Source organism: Arachis ipaensis, chromosome B8, assembly GCF_059453495.1.
Source record: "Arachis ipaensis isolate K30076 ecotype BB chromosome B8, ASM5945349v1, whole genome shotgun sequence".
Classification (NCBI taxonomy): domain Eukaryota; kingdom Viridiplantae; phylum Streptophyta; class Magnoliopsida; order Fabales; family Fabaceae; genus Arachis; species Arachis ipaensis.
Genome location: NC_142443.1, coordinates 114226477 through 114233317, shown reverse-complemented (window position 1 = coordinate 114233317; position 6841 = coordinate 114226477). Strand labels below are relative to the sequence as shown.

At 41.0% G+C, this 6841-nt stretch overlaps 1 non-coding gene across 1 annotated transcript; it reads right to left on the bottom strand.

Moving 5' to 3' along the window:
• Positions 1 to 4065: 4065 nt before the first annotated feature.
• On the bottom strand, positions 4066 to 4173 carry LOC148549319 (small nucleolar RNA R71). The gene has a single exon (XR_015897493.1). It is a non-coding gene; the product is annotated as a small nucleolar RNA R71 (small nucleolar RNA).
• Between the last annotated feature and the right edge of the window lie 2668 nt (positions 4174 to 6841).

Genomic DNA, 6841 nt, shown 5'->3' with positions numbered 1-6841 from the left:
AAATTTGATTTGACTCATAAAAACAACTAGATTTTTAAAAATTTTTGAAAAAGTCAAATATAATTTTCAAAATTTTAAGAGAGAAAAAGGAAAAGATATTTTTTTGATTTTTGAATTGTTATGATGAGAGAGAAAAACAAGAAAAATGATGCAATGCATGAAAGTTATGGATCAAAACAATGAATGCATGCAAGAATGCTATGAATGTCAAGATGAACACCAAGAACACTATGAAGATCATGATGAACATCAAGAACACATTTTTGAAAAATTTTTAATGCAAAGAAAACATGCAAGACACCAAACTTAGAATTCTTTAATGCTTAGACATAAAGAATTCAGGAACGCATATGAAAAACAAGAAAAGACACAAAACATGCAAATGCAAAGATCAAACAAGAAGACTTACTAAGAACAACTTGAAGATCATGAAGAACATTATGAATGCATGAATTTTTTTCGAAAAATGCAGGATGAACATGCAATTGACACCAAACTTAGAACATGACTCAAGACTCAAACAAGAAACACAAAAAATATTTTTGATTTTTTTTTATGATTTTCTAATTTTTTTGTATTTTCTTTTAATTTTTTCGAAAATCATTTTGAAAAAGAAAAATAAGGATTCCAAAATTTTTAATATGAATTCCAGGAATCTTATGCTCTTTAGTCTAAAGCTCCAATCAAAAGGTCAGGCATGGCTTAATAGCCAGCCAAGCTTTAGCATATAATCCAGACATGACACGCCTGACATTCCCTACAGACATGGCTTTACTGCCAGCCAGGCCTCAACATGCTTCATGAAACACTAGAGTTCATTCTTAAAAATTCTGAAGAAAAATATATTTTTGAAAACATTTTTATTTTAAGAATTTTTTTCAAAAACAAAGGAGAACTTTTTGAAAATTTTTTTTAAAAAATTTTTGAAAACAAAACAAAAAGAAAATTACCTAATCTGAGCAACAAGATGAACCGTCAGTTGTCCAAACTCGAACAATCCCCGGGAACGGTGCCAAAAACTTGGTATGCGAAATTGTTACTCAGGTTGTGAATTATTGTTCGAAATTGATTCCCTGGCGATGGCACCAAAAACGGATGCACAGAACCATGGTCTCAACATATCTTCACAACTTCGCATAACTAACCAGCAAGTGCACTGGGTCGTCCAAGTAATACCTTACGTGAGTAAGGGTCGAATCCCACGGAGATTGTTGGTATGAAGCAAGCTATAGTCATCTTGTAAATCTCAGTCAGGCGGATATAAAATAGTTATGTAGTTTTTGAAATTTAGTAATAAAAGAAGGATAGAAATACTTATGTAAATCATTGGTGAGAATTTCAGATAAGCGTATGGAGATGCATTTGTTCCTCTGAACCTCCGCTTTCCTGCTGTCTTCATCCAGTCAGTCTTACTCCTTTCTATGGCTGGCTTTATGTAAGGATGTCACCGGTGCCAATGGCTACTTTCAATCCTCTCGGGAAAATGGTCCAAATGCTCTGTCACAGCACGACTAATCATCTGGAGGCATCACCCTTGTCGTTGGTTGCATCCTATTCCTCTCTGTGAAAATGGTCCGATGCGCTGTCACTGCATGGCTAATCATCTTGGAGGTTCTCGATCATACTGGAATAGAATTTACTATCCTTTTGCGTCTGTCACTACACCCAGCACTCGCGAGTTTGGAGTTCGTCACAGTCATTCAATCCCAGAGTCCTACTCGGAATACCACGGACAAGGTTTAGACTTTCCGAACTCTCATGAATGCTGCCATCAATCTAGCTTATACCACGAAGATTCTGATTAAGAGATCTAAGAGATACTCATTCAATCTAATGTAGAACGGAAGTGGTTGTCAGGCACGCGTTCATAGGGAATGATGATGATTGTCACATTCATCACATTCAGGTTGAAGTGCGAATGAATATCTTAGAAGCGATATAAGATGAATTGAATAGAAAACAGTAGTACTTTGCATTAATCTTTGAGGAACAGCAGAGCTCCACACCTTAATCTATGGAGTGCAGAAATTCTACCGTTGAAAATACATAAATAATGAAGGAGTTCATTGGTCTCGGCCCCAGGGGGGAACCGGAGTAACCAAGACTACGAATACAATGATAAAAAGTTCTATTTATAATAAACTAGTCACTAGGGTTTACAGAAGTAAGTAATTGATGCATAAATCCACTTCCGGGGCCCACTTGGTGTGTGCTTGGGCTGAGCTTGAAGTCTACACGTGGAGAGGTCATTCTTGGAGTTGAACGCCAGCTTTTGTGCCATTTTGGGCGTTGAACTCCACTTTGCAACTTGTTTCTGGCGCTGGACGCTGATGAGCGGATAATTTATACGCTTTTTGACATTGTTTTTAGTATGTTTTTAGTAGGATCTAGTTACTTTTAGGGATGTTTTTAATAGATTTTGTGTTAAATTCACATTTCTGGACTTTACTATGAGTTTGTGTGTTTTTCTGTGATTTCAGGTATTTTCTGGCTGAAATTGAGGGACTTGAGCAGAAATCAGATTCAGAGGTTGAAAAAGGACTGCTGATGCTGTTGGATTCTGACCTCCCTGCACTCAAAGTGGATTTTTTCTGGAGCTACAGAACTCGAAATGGCGCGCTTCCAATTGCGTTGGAAAGTAGACATCCAGGGCTTTCCAGCAATATATAATAGTCCATACTTTGGCCAAGAATTGACGACGTAAACTGGCGTTCAACGCCAGCTTTCTACTCAAATCCGGCGTCCAGCGCCAGAAAAGGATCCAAAACCAGAGTTGAACGCCCAAACTGGCACAAAAACTGGCGTTCAACTCCACAAATGGCCTCTGCACGTGCAACACTTAAGCTCAGCCCAAACACACACCAAGTGGGCCCCAGAAGTGGATTTATACATCAAATACTTACTCATGTAAACCCTAGTAGCTAGTTTATTATAAATAGGACCTCTTACTATTGTATTAGGCATCTTTGGACGTCTGGTTCTTAGATCATAGGGGGCTGGCCACACGGCCATGCCTGGACCTTCACTTATGTATTTTCATACGGTAGAGTTTCTACACTCCATAGATTAAGGTGTGGAGCTCTGCTGTTCCTCAAAGATTAATGCAAAGTACTACTGTTTTCTATTCAAATCATCTTATTTCGCTTCTAAGATATCCATTCGCACCCAAGAACGTGATGAAGGTGATGATTATGTGTGACGCTCATCACCATCTCCCCTATGAACGCGTGCCTGACAAACACTTCTGTTCTACATGAATTAAGCTAGAATGAGTATCTCTTAGATCTCCTAACCAGAATCTTCGTGGCGTAAGCTAGAATGATGGCGGCATTCAAGAGAATCCGGAAGGTCTAAACCTTGTCTGTGGTATTCTGAGTAGGATTCAATGATTGAATGACTGTGACGAGCTTCAAACTCGCGATTGTTGGGCGTTAGTGACAGACGCAAAAGGAGGGTGAATCCTATTCCAGCATGATCGAGAACCGACAGATGAATAGCCGTGCCGTGACAGGATGCGTGAGCATATGATTCACTGAGAGGAGGGGATGTAGCCACTGACAACGGTGATGCCCTTGCATATAGCCAGCCATGGAAAGGAGTAAGACTGATTGGATGAAGATAGCAGGAAAGCAGAGGTTCAGAGGAACGAAAAGCATCTCCATTCGCTTATCTGAAATTCCTGCCAATGAATCTACATAAGTATCTCTATCCCTATTCTTTATGTTTTATTTACATAATATATTGTAGCCCATATGAGTCAACTTAACTGAGATTTGCAAGGTGACCATAGCTTGCTTCATACCAACAATCTCCGTGGGATTCGACCCTTACTCACGTAAGGTATTACTTGGACGACCCAGTGCACTTGCTGGTTAGTTGAACGGAGTTGTGTCCACACATAGTAAAGAGCCATAATAATGATTCCATACAACAACAAAGAGTACTACATTAATGTGATCACAATTTCATCCACCAAGTTTTTGGCGCCGTTGAGCAAGTACTTTCCTCCTCAAAAGCTGAGCAAGTACTTTCTTAGCCAAGTACTTTCCTCCTCAAAAGCTGAGCAAGCTTAGAGCTGATGTTCAAACCTTCAGACAGAAAGAAGGTGAATCCCTCTATGAAGCTTGGGAAAGATACAAACAGTTGACCAAAAAGTGTCCTTCTGACATGCTTTCAGAATGGACCATCCTAGATATATTCTATGATGGTTTATCTGAGCTATGAAAAATGTCACTGGACACTTCTGCAGGTGGATCCATTCACCTAAAGAAAACGCCTGCAGAAGCTCAAGAACTCATTGACATGGTTGCTAATAACCAGTTCATGTACACTTCTGAAAGGAATCCTGTGAGTAATGGGACGCCTATGAAGAAGGGAGTTCTTGAAGTTGATACTCTGAATGCCATATTGGCTCAGAACAAAATATTGACTCAGCAAGTCAATATGATTTCTCAGAGTCTGCATGGAATGCAAGCTGCATCCAACAGTAGTCAAGAGGCATCTTCTGAAGAAGAAGCCTATGATCCTGAGAACCCTGCAATAGCAGAGGTAAATTACTTAGGTGAACCTTATGGAAACACCTATAACTCAACATGGAGAAATCATCCAAATTTCTCATGGAAGGATCAAAAGCCCCAACAAGGCTTTAATAATGGTGGAAGAAACAGGTTTAGCAATAGCAAGCCTTTTCCATCATCAACTCAGCAACAGACAGAGAACTCTGAACAAAATGCTTCTAATTTAGCAAATCTAGTCTCTGATCTATCTAAGGCCACTGTAAGTTTCATGAATGAAACAAGGTCTTCCATTAGAAATCTGGAAGCACAAGTGGGCCAGCTGAGTAAAAGGATCACTGAAATCCCTCCTAGTACTCTCCCAAGCAATACAGAAGAGAATCCAAAAGGAGAGTGCAAGGCCATTGACATAAGCGCCATGGCCGAACCTGTGAGGAGAAGAGAGGACGTGAATCCCAAGGAGGAAGACCTCCTGGGATGTCCAGTGGTCAATAAGGAGCTTCCCTCTGAGGAACCAAAGGACTCTGGGGCTCATCTAGAGACCATAGAGATCCCATTGAACCTCCTTATGCCCTTCATGAGCTCTGATGAGTATTCCTCTTCTGAAGAGAATGAGGATGTTACTGAAGAGCAAACTGCCAAGTTTCTTGGTGCAATCATGAAGCTGAATGCCAAATTATTTGGCATTGATACTTGGGAAGTTGAACCTCCCTTGTTCATCAATGAACTAAGTGATCTGGATCAACTGACATTGCCTCAGAAGAGACAGGATCCTGGAAAGTTCATAATATCCTGTACCATAGGCACCATGGTCTTTAAGGCTCTGTGTGACCTTGGTTCAGGAATAAACCTCATGCCCCTCTCTGTAATAGAGAAACTGGGAATCTATGGGGTGCAAGCTGCTAAAATCTCATTAGAGATGGCAGACAGCTCTAGAAAACAGGCTTATGGACAAGTAGAGGACGTATTAGTAAAGGTTGAAGGCCTTTACATCCCTGCTGATTTCATAGTTCTGGATACTGGAAAGGAAGAGGATGAATCCATCATCCTAGGAAGACCTTTCCTGACCACAGCAAGAGCTGTGATTGATGTTGACAGAGGTGAAATAGTCCTTCAATGGAATGAGGACTCCCTTGTGTTTAAAACTCAAGGATCTCCCTCTGCAACCATGGAGAGGAAGCAGAAAAAGCTTCTCTCAAGGCAGAGTCAACCAGAGCCCCCACAGTCAAACTCTAAGTTTGGTGTTGGGAGGCCACAACCAAACTCTAAGTTTGGTGTTGAACTCCCATATCCAAACTCTAAGTTTGGTGTTGGAGAGTCTCAACAAAGCTCTGCACATCTGTGAGGCTCCATGAGAGCCCACTGTCAAGCTATTGACATTAAAGAAGCGCTTGTTGGGAGGCAACCCAATGCTTATTTATCTAACTATATTTTTCTTAGTTATGTGTCTTTATAGGTACATGATCATGTGGAGTCACAAAATAAATATAAAAATTGAAAACGGAGTCAAAAACAGCAGAAGAAAAACCACACCCTGGAGGAGCATCTGCCTGGCGTTCAACGCCAGAACAGAGCATAATTCTGGCGCTGAACGCCCAGAATGGGAGCATCCTGGCGCTGAACGCCCAGAACAAGCATGGTTCTGGCGTTCAACGCCAGAAATGGCAGCAAAGGGGCGTTGAACGCCCAAAATGGGCACCAACCTGGCGCTGAACGCCCAGAGTTGTGTGCAAGGGCATTTTACATGCCTAAATTGGTGCAGGGATGTAAATGCCTTGACACCTCAGGATCTGTGGACCCCACAGGATCCCCACCTACCTCATCATCTCTCTTTCCATTCATGATCATCCCTTCTTTTTTTCCACTTACCACTCACATCCATACACCCACTACCTTCAAAAATTCAACATCTCTCTCCCACCCAATCCCACCCATATGGCCGAATACACACTCCCATATCTTCTTCTTATTCTTCTATTCTTTCTTCTTTTGCTCGAGGGCGAGCAACATTCTAAGTTTGGTGTGGTAAAAGCATAGCTTTTTTGTTTTTTTCCATAACCATTGATGGCACCTAAGGCCAGAGAAACCTCTAGAAAGAGGAAAGGGAAGACAAAAGCTTCCATCAAGGGTCTATAGCTCAGTGGTAGAACATTTGACTGCAAATCAAGAGATCCCTGAGATACCTCAAGGGATACATTTTCTTCCACACAATTATTGGAAGCAACTAAGGGTGGAACATCAAGAGCACTCCATCATCCTTCATGAAATCAGAGAAGATCTAAAAGCACTGAAGGAGGAGCAACAAAGGCAAGGAAGAGACATAGAAG